This window comes from Lolium perenne, chromosome 4 (assembly GCF_019359855.2).
Source record: "Lolium perenne isolate Kyuss_39 chromosome 4, Kyuss_2.0, whole genome shotgun sequence".
NCBI lineage: Eukaryota > Viridiplantae > Streptophyta > Magnoliopsida > Poales > Poaceae > Lolium > Lolium perenne.
Genome location: NC_067247.2, coordinates 96,975,895 through 96,986,273, shown reverse-complemented (window position 1 = coordinate 96,986,273; position 10,379 = coordinate 96,975,895).

Sequence of the window (10,379 nt, the reverse complement as noted above, 5' to 3'; positions counted from 1 at the left end):
TCTTCTAGACCAGATGATCCAAGAATAACACCTTCTTCTTCAAATGTTGGAGCATGAGGTGTCATGGGCTACTTTACATCTAGGGCAAATGCATCTGCAGGTAGGTAGATATGCAAACCAAGGTTCTTTGGATGGGAGATAGAGATGAACCTGATTATGTGATGTTGAAGATGGTCCTTTTATTTGTCTGTCGTTGAACCTGGTCATTTTGTTTGTGTTGTTGAACATGGTTATGTGATGTTGAACCTGGTCCTTTTGTTTGTTTACTATGTTGAACCTAATAACCTTTAAATTTGGAACCTGTGATGTCGAACAAGCTTTGTGATGTTGAACAAGCTTTGTGATGTTGAACAAAACCCGTTCCTTTTGTTTGCAAGCTACTATGTCTCTTCAATGTCTCAAATACCTAAACCCTAAACCTTAAATTTCTTGACATCGTCTCGTCATGTCTCGATGTCGAGACCTTAAATACCACAATGGTAACATGTAATGTCTCGACATCGTCTCGCCTCGACATCGAGACCTTAAATGTGTAAACCTAAACCTTAAATATCTCTACATCATGCCGTCTCGATGTCGAGACCTTAAATGTATAAACCTAAACCTTAAATTTCTCGAGATAATCTCATCTCGATGTCGAGACCTTAAACGTATCAAAGGTAACATTTAATGTCTCGACATCGTCTCGTCTCGATATCGAGACCTTAAATGTCTAAACTTTTAACACATCATTATAAAATTAAGCTAAGCATTCACCATATTATAAAAAAATAGTTCAACACATCATTTAACATATTACATCAAATAGTTCAACACAAATTATTGAAGTCTCAAAAACACTAGGAGATCTCCAACCCAACCTATTACATAGTATAATATTGCATACTACCACTTCATCAGCACTCAACTACTCCGGAGAAAGCTCTCTCATCTTCCTCATCTTTCTGATTGTGTCTTCCGTCTCAACAATCATGAACTCTAGATTTCTCTTTGCTTCCTTGAACTTGTCTCTGTACTTCTCTTCCTTAATTCTCGTCACCTTTTGCATATTTGGATGTCAAGCATCAGTTAGTTTCTTCTGCTCCAGGCACCTCTTGCATCAAGAAGGGATTATTCTGCTTTTGCCTTAAGAGCTAGTGTCAACTGATTCTCCTCCACAACCCTCTTAAGTTCATCTTGAGCATTCCTAAGATCCATGTGCAACTTCTCTTTTCTCATCTAACAATTGAAACTTCTTCTCCACGTAGTCAAGACTATCACAATATCACTAACTCTGCCTCTCTTCACTTCTCCATACATTTTCCAAAGTTTTGCAATTGCAGTCTGCATGGTTGGTGGCCATTTTGGGTCTACCAATTTCACATAAGCACAACGTTCTCCTTCCTAGAGATGTGATAAATACATGGATATGTTACTTCCTACATGCTGCATATTCACACCTATCTATTGAACAACTAAAAAGAATAATATCAAATAAATTCACACGCCTCCACTGCACATCCTAGGAACCTCCTTCCTGTGCACCATCCTTCAAAAGCTACATATTTTCCGGCTACAGATCGATGGTTACAACGTGTAGGTGCATTTCCATCGTCTAACCCACAAAAATTGGAGTCATAGATGCCATTGAGGTCCTAGCAATTGGATTACATGCCAAATCAGAGGAAACGGCGCTGAACTCCAAAATATCCAACTACAAACCCTATCGTAACACTATATCTCAAATAACAAAATTACTCACCGAGTTGACATCTGTTGATGATTCTTCACCATCACCCTAGGAAAACCATGGCACCTCCTACCGCGGCGACGACAGAGGCGACAAAGGGAGCTTCAAAGGCGGCGGCGACACATTTGAACGGGAACGACGGGAGTGGAGTGAGAGTTGAGTGATACAAAACGGCTACTTCCTTTTTTATACCAGTTGTACGAACGAGCCCTAACAGCCGTGAGTCACCCGCCGTCCACCCTTGCCACATGTGCCTGACAGCGTAGGCTAGACTGGTCAGTAACTTGTTTAAACGGCTAACGATGAGAAGAAATTGGTGCTCCACGTCGTGACCCCTCCCGAAAAGTGGCATTTATCTGTCGAAAAGCCCAAAGATGGTGGTTCCACGCGTTAAGCCGGTCTCATATGTCGTGGTTTTGTTTTTGTCATTTTCTTAATTTAGGACAAAATTCTCGGACAACACAAATATATGTTGTGTAAATGTTTGACCTTTTCAGAATTCTCGTGGTCAAGAGAGATGTAACTAGATCATCTCTAGCAGATCCACTAACTCGCACACCTCCCGTGGGCCTGTAAAAGTCTGCCCCATATGTGGTTTATAGGGCATCTCCAGCAGGACGACGCATTTCGGACGTCCGAAATATCCGTTTGCATCGGCACGCGGACGCGATGTGGCCCAGGGCGACCGTTTGCGTCTTGGGTACCTCCAGCGGTGCCAAGCGTCAAGCACGCTAATGGCGTTTTACGTCCCGTCGAGGACTGCTGCCAGCGATTAACTGTTCCCGCGCGACGACGATCGTTCCCGCGCTTGCCCAATACATTGGCAAGTTTCGCCGGCGTTTCGCGCGCGCGGGAAACGCCCTAAACGCCAACGCCGTTTCCCGCCCCGCCGTGGCTATATATGGTGGACACCGGCGGGGGCGACGGGTACACCTCAAGCTACCATCCATCCATGGCCGACCACATGAATTGGGAGCACGTTGTTCACATGTGCCGCCAGCTCCACCCGGAGGAGGAGGACGTAGCCGCCGCCAGCGTTGAGGCCCAGCAGCTGGACCTGGAGGTGGCGGCGGTGGAGGCGGAGGCGGCAGAGCGCGCGGAAGGGCGCCTCGCGGCGACCAGGGCGGAGATCGCCAACGCCATGGCCGAGCTCGCCGACGCCAGGGCCGAGCTCGCGGAGGCGCGGGCGGCCATCGCGGCCCCTCCGGCCGACGCCATCATCCACGACATCGCGGACGACGACGTCCCCGTGCCCATGCGCTTCGAGTGCGCTAGCGAGCAGCGGATTCTGCTCGCGTCCTTCGAGTCCCTGGCTGGGGACGCCCAGCGCCGTCAGGCTTGGGTGGAGGAGGAAGCCCACAGCTATGCGATGGCCATGGCTCGGGGGTTAATGTGCTCCGACCTGGACTCGCTCCAGCGTAGGGGCCCTTCTCCCGCGCGGGTCGAGCAGGAGAACAGCGAGCTGGAGGCCGCCATCGCCGCCAGGGACGAAGCGGTGGCGGCGACGGCTAGGGACAGGCCCGCTTCATCGCCGACATGGCGGGGGTCCAGGCGAACGAGGACGCGGCGGCGGCGGTCCAGGCCCGGGCGGCGGAGGCGGCGGTCCAGGCGGCGGCGGAGGAGGAGGAGGCCCGGGCGGCGGCGGAGGAGGCCCTGGCGACATCCCTATGGGACAACGCCCTGGCCGAGGCCGTCGAACGCCGCAGGTGGCAGGACGAGATGTCCAGTCGCCGGCGTGCGCGGCGCGCGGAGTGCGCGAAGCGCTCCCGCGACGACGCCGCCGGCCCTTCCGGCAGCCGATAGTAGGGCGCGCGACTGCGAGTAACCGAGGCTGGTGTAGGCCGCGCGACGGCGTGTAGGTACGGCGCTTGTAGTTTTAGGTTAACTCGACTAACCATCTCTGTAAAGATGGTCCTTTTGGCCAATCAATAGTAATGAAAAAAATCTTTTGCTTACCTAGTCACTGCCGACCGGGCCCGAATGTACCCAACGCGGACACATTCCGCGACCGCCGAGCGTCCGCGGAGACGCAAACCTGGCGCATATTTGAGCCAGGTTTGCGTCTCCGCGGACGGCCCAGTCACTTTGCGTCGCCTCGCTGGAGCAGGCCCTAGACGCATTTCCGGTCACGGCGGACGAAAACGGTCGCTCAGCGTCCGTTTCCGTCGCGCCGCTGGAGATGCCCTTATGCCAAGGGAAGGAGGCCGATTTTAGGTAAGAGTGACTAAAAATAAGGATCACCCACCAGTATACCAAGGGGACTAGTGATAGATCTTGCACAAACAAAGTTACAAATGTTGCTCACCAATTTGATGATTCCATCGAGGAAGAAAAACATTGAGGTAACCATTTGCCTATTCTGAACAACATTTCTGCTTTCCTTTTTCTTGTATATTTGGAAAGGTAAAGAGCACACGTGAGTACGTCTTATACACGGTCCATGAGCAAGAAAGAGACGGAGAGCAACTTTCACTTCAGACTTCAGTTGCCGAAGAGGAGTCCCGCGTTTTGGCTACTGTCAGCTTTGAAGCATTTGTCATTTGATGACAAGTATTTGGCCTCGTATCTGTCTCTGCCCCGCCTTTTCACCATGATAGACATCTGCGTTTGTCCCCATATACATGTGTCTTATTCCTTACTATTTTCCTGGTGACATACTTATTTGTTCTGGATATATCTTGGTGCAACACAGAAAAAGGAACATGAACAAGAACGCAATAGTATCTTTGGATCTTATCACATGTTTCGGTGTCAGATAATACCACGATGATTTGGACCACTCTGGGATAGTGCGAATACCACGCCTAGCTTTTTTTATTTTTTTTTGCGAAAGGAATGCCACGCCTAAACTATTGTTATAGCTAGAAGAGTGGAATGGAATCCGGAGTTCTCTGTACGTGCAACTTTAGGACGACCACCTGTCACTGAAGTGTGAGCAGATCGAGCGACGCAACTCTCTGGTGTTTGAACTAAAGAAAATAAAGCTACACTTGTCGAAAGAAACATATAATTAAGTATACTTTGGGTCTACCAAGTAGAGCTGGACTTCTTTTTTTGAACTGGAAAATGCATTCCACTTAAACATGCTGCACAACGAGATCGCTGGCAACTAGACCAATTACAAAGTCTGGGGCAACATCCATCCAACTAGATGAAGGAGCATTGTGCAGGTATCGAAAATGTACTCCCGTGTCCGCCAAGTCGTGACCTCCTTCCACGATTGCATTAACCAGAGTAGAAAAGTCAGATTAAAACAGCACCTGGTAGATTCCCAGGCCAGTCGTAGCTCAATAGGAGCAATACATCGAAAACTCCTTTTTACAGGCAACTGTATGTGTAGGAGTGTCATCCAGCACACATTGTGCTTTGAGATTGGTGAAACTTTTTGTTCCCTTTTTACAAAACTGAAACACAATTAAAACAAATTTAAACAGTAGAAAATATTTCACAAGTTTTATAAACATGTTAACAACAGATGTGAAACTTTGTGAAACATACTTTGAACAGTAAATAATTTTTCATAAGTTTCAGACATGTTTCACAAATTTCAGAAATATTTCACAAATTTTTGGAAACTAAATCAACACATGGGTAACGTTAGCATGAAGTCATCACATCTTTACCTACCGGAGCCGGTAGAATTGCTGCGTTCTTGCGTCCACACATGCCTAAAATGCGTTAGGAATCTGGTCCAGCGGCCTCACGTATATTAACTGTGCCGATCGTGGAGATGCAAACGCAGCAAATATTTGCGTCTGGAATACGTCGCGGCGGATGCACCAAGTGACCGCTCGCTTTTTCATCGGGCCCGCCTGGCAGCGAGCCATAAGGCTGTATCGAGCGCATCACTTTCGCGGCCGCCGCTTCGGCGGTCATCGCTTCCGCGTCTGCGTCTGCGTCTGCGCTGCAGCCTTCGTCATCAATATCGCCGCTGCCTTTTCTGCACGCGCAGTCTGGGCTTCTACGTCGCCATCAATGGCATCGTGTCCCGCGCGTGCCCGGCCTTAACAGTCGACTGGCATCGTCCCTGCCATTGCCCACACCATCGACACCTCCACTCCCACCCCTCACCGCCGCGCGCCACCGCGTAACCATGGGAAAGAGAAGCACGACTTCGAGGCATCCGACTGTGGCACCAAGAAGGCGCAGCGGACAAACAGGGTGCCGCTACCTGTCGAGATGGCGGGGCTCATGCACAAGAACTGGAAGCCGTGCGACGCCTAGCGGGACGTGCACCTGTCTGGCGGCGGCCGGTGACTCAGCCACCTCCAGGTGCCTGTCCCGCCCGTGCCTCTGCGTGAGCCAGGCAGGAGCGCTGAGAACTGGCGCAGGCAGAGGTACCTGCCGCCGGGCCTCGGCATCTATCCCGCCTTCGCTGTTGACTCCGATACCTGGCACAGCTGGCACCTGACCGAGGACGATCCGAGGAGGCAGACGGGCTTCCTCGGCGACAGGGACTTCCTGTTTGACCGGCCACCGCCGCCTCGTCGTCAAACACAACAACCACCGGCGCCTCCATAGGATGACGACGTCGACGAGGACAGCGACGTGCTGGCCTACCACAATGAGGAGGCCAAGGACGACAATGACGACTTCTTCGCCTGCATTGTCCACGAATGGCACGCGGCCATGGCGGAGGGCCTGAAGTTCAAGTTCCCGGAGACGATGACTGACGACGAGATCGAGAGGCTCAGCGGCCTCGTCTCATAGGTGGACCGATCGGTGCAGCCGCTACTGCCCCGGTACGCCACCGACATCATGCCGCCGGGCCTCACGGAGGAAGAGGTCCTAAGACGGGTGCTCCAGAACTCGGCCCCACAACCGCTGCCTCCGACTCCACCTCCACCTCCGGCGTACAATCCGTGGGCGGCTCCACCTCCACCGCCGGCGTGGGCTGCTCCACCTGCACCGCGTGGGCTGCTCCACCTCCACCTCCACCGCCGGCGGCACCGGCGTTGTGTTCGTTTTTATATTTTATATTTTCCTTTCTTTACTATGTATTATGTTGAAAAACTGCAAAACCGAAAAAAATGCGTCGTGCCGCTGGAGGCACCCCCGACACAAACAAACGCGCGGTCGATTTTGACCATTTAGACCGACGCAAACGGATGCGCGCGGATATTTTGGACGTCCGCCGTTGGAGATGCCCTTATGTGATAGAGCTTCCCGGCTCCCACCGTGATGAAATCGCCCGCAGAGCCGATAACGAAGAAAAATGCTTCGTCTTGCGTCTCTTCGTGAAAAGATGTGCCAACCCGCATCAGAGCATGGATTTTGTGTTCTCGACAACGCGCGAGGCCCTGTTGAAGCTGTCAAGGTGGTATTGTGTTCGTCACCACCATCTAAACATAGGGCCGTAGCCTTGCTTTTAATTAATAACATCTTAACGACAAGGTTCATGAAGGAGAAGCCCGAGCCTCTTCACAATGTTCCATGGAGAGGTCACTGGAGCACCAACCGCGAAACCAACTAGGAGGTAACCCCTCCAAGAGTAGCAAGCTCACGGTCTCTCACTCGAACGTAATGGAGAGCTCAACATCTATACAAGGATGCAAAGCAAGAACACCAAAGATGGTCGAATCCTTCACAGTCTAATTCCACCAAAGCAACAAATGCTATGGAGAAACTATAGAGAAAGAATAATCATGAAAATCAAAAAATGACTCAAAGATCTAGATTCCAAGAGATCCCCTCACTTAGAGGAGAAATTGATTGGTGGAGGTTGTAGATATAGATCTCATCTTTCAAATCCCTCAATAACATGCAAGAATCGTGGGAAGAAAATGATAGGAAGCAAGCTCAAGAGATTCAAGAATGGTGGTAAAAAATGTGCAAAAGAACCCTAATAAATAATGGGGAAGAAGGCCTCTTTTATACCCCTTCAAGAAAAATGACTGTTTGAGTTAAAATCGAGCCACCCGGCGCGATGCCTGGCAGGACCGGCTAGGGTGCCGACCTACCCAACATAGGGCCCGACAAGCCAGCCCAGGAGCCGAGTTAGCCGGTAGCAGCACCCGGCACATCGACCCTAGCACCGAGAACAACATAGCCCTTACGAAAAATGTGTCAACTTTTGCATCCGGACTCCGATTGAGATGAAACTAATTTTGTTGGAAAGACAACGACGAATAGAACCCAACAACATATTGAGACTCCCCAAATAACGTTTTAGATTATTTTGGAGATGGAGCCTCACAATGTCAAGAAACGGTAAAGACGTCCAAACTCGAAAACGCAATAGAAGAAGCATACAGATTATGTTTTTGATGAACTTGGGCTTGTTGAAAATCTAGCAACAAGTTTAAGAACCTCACACAGAGAAACACCATTAAGCAACAAGAATATATGGATGCAATGTATGCAAAGGATTGAGCTCCCTAAGACGATGCGATCAAGTTACTCAACCGAAAGCCCCTCTTGATAGTGCGGCTATCTATCCTATAACCCGGTTTCCCAACAACCGCCTTGAGACCGGGAAAAAAAGGAAAACCTAGCAAGGTCATACAATTACCTTGTGCATCTCGCTTGATCTTGACGACAACGATTCAATCTCCACTCAAACCGGAATGCCTCACTTGATCGTTGTCGCTTCGTGAAGACTCACAATTGTGCCCCATACACCATTATGGGATAGCTCCATTAAGGCACATCTTCACATGTCCATTATCATCAAATGGACGGCAAGCTTCTAGCATGATATCTTCGACATGCTCATCTTGAACTTGCCCTTCTCAACCTTGATGACATTCAAGCTAGCTTGATGCCATCCTCTCATAGGCTATATGAGATCATACTCTTGATGAATGCCCATGGCAAGATACCTAACCCACATAGACAACACAAATGCACATATATAGTGGGTTAGCTCATGATGCATAATTGACAAGGCTTACCACCCACAAGATCACATGGTCCAAAGTGGTACAATATTTATGCTTCATGTGTTGACCAACTTGAATTCAATCTTCACTCTTATTCTTGGTCAACCTTATATCGCTTCATGCTCTATCATAATATCTTGATCATTCATTGCTTAACACATAAGCTAGTGCATGCCTAAATTGAGTTTCACACAAGAACTCCATATTCATTCCTTCTTCTTGATCATATCATATTTTTCTCTTCAAATCGATGATCTTGATGCCAATACCAAAGGTATAACATTACATTCATGGCATCCACACTTGAATCCAACATATGGACTTCAAGAAATACTCATGGAATATTCCTTCATATAAACACAATGAAAATATTAGTCCATAGAGGATTGTCATTAATTACGAAAAGCACACTTAGAAGCAAAGTACCCTTACACTTGGACATATTCAGTATTTATTAGCCTCCAAAATGAATCGGAATGCCTAAATGGCTAATTAGAAACTGACCTAGCCCACAGCCAAAAAGTTCGACATATAGGTTGGCATCACCTTGGGCCTCACCGAAACTTAACAACTCGCTTTTGTAAAAATTAATCTCCATACCTGATAATTGCTCGAAAGTTAACAAAATTAATGTCAGATTTCTCGCTTTTTCCTAGTCATGTTCATAAAGAGAATAGTAATATCGGCGTAAATTGATAGTCCACCATCAATAAGGTGAGGAACTACCTCCCATCAGCTTCTGCACGCTCAATAATTGTGGCAAGCATATCAACCACTATATTAAATAGCACATGTGATAATAGATCGCCTGGCCTTCAACTTTTTTTTTTCTTCTAGGAAGCATCTACCAACATTATCGTTGACTTTTATGGCTACACTTCCTTCGAAAATAAAGTTATGAATTTGCAATGGAGATGTAGCCGTTTGTTCATCATACTTCGTGATGACTTCTCATTCCATGGTGATATATTTGGTCTCGACAGAAGAAGAGAAACAAGCACCTCTATTTTATTGTAATGTAGTGGATACATAGTGGCGGTGGTTGCAACATAAGGGGTTATTTGGGCACACCCAGCACACCATTTTTACTTCTTTATTACTTGAGTTTTTAACATATGTTTGTAATAGGGAATAATTCTATTAAACAAAGAAGCATGAACAATTTTTATTTCAAGTCATTCTAGCTATCAAATTATAGTCCGAACTAGTAAATTTATATATAAAACTTAGCAAAATCAACAAATTTTCATATTTATTCCTAACTCGTTCATTCAATGTAGGATCCCTCTTAGTATATTTATCTATTACACTTCGCAAAATTAAATACATTTTGTACTTCTTTATAACTTACTGTAGTCATATTTAGCTTCCTGCAATATAATTTTCCATTACACTTAGAAAAATTAATCACATTTTTTACTTTTTTATAACTTATTCTATCAATATACTATTTCAACACATATATTTTTCTATTACACTTAACAAAATTAACTACATAATACGGCAACTAAAATTTAACATAGGATCTATTTTCATACACTTCTAATGTATGTCATTACAACTATACTTGCACAAAATTTAATCATATTTGCAAGGTAAGATACACTAGTTATTTATTTTTCAGGCATTAATTGGCACTTATAACTCTTCCTTGAACATCCGGTCATTTGTGCAAAGAAAAGACACAATTATTCCTTGGTACGAGAAACAAATGGACAAATCACAATTATGTATTATGCCAATACATGAGTTATATAATACGTATGTAG